Consider the following 532-nt stretch of genomic DNA (forward strand, 5'->3'; position numbering starts at 1 on the left):
ATGCTTTTCTTTCTTTTTTCTTTTATGTGCCCAGCACCCAGTTCTGTGTTACGTTGTATATCTTTAATCACGGTTAGGAGAGAATAGCTCTTTAAAATGAAGGTTCCATGGAAGATTACAATATCCCCACCTTGGTGAATGCACTTTTACAATGTGGGGGTTGCATAATTAAACGTTTCTGAAGAGAAAAAGTAAAAATATGATACTTGTGTATACCTGTGCCTCTGAATATTTGTAATTGTGTTAGAACTCTTAATGGAGAGACATTAGTACTCTGTTCAGTGTTAATTGTACAACTCTCAAGATTAGGCATGAATCCTGAAGAAATAGATAACTAGAGAAGAGTTCTGAAACGCAAGACAGTGCTGCTAAGTATAAACATTTATACAGTATGTGATTACGTAATTGCTCTCTCCAGCGCGGTATGGATATTCAGTTTCGATATTTTATTCCGAGAGGTTTGCAAGGGACTGTGGTCAAGCTTGAGAAAACGGCAATAAGTTTAACATGGTCAGACATCCATTTTGAGAAA

This window comes from Penaeus monodon, chromosome 22 (assembly GCF_015228065.2).
Source record: "Penaeus monodon isolate SGIC_2016 chromosome 22, NSTDA_Pmon_1, whole genome shotgun sequence".
NCBI classification, from domain to species: domain Eukaryota; kingdom Metazoa; phylum Arthropoda; class Malacostraca; order Decapoda; family Penaeidae; genus Penaeus; species Penaeus monodon.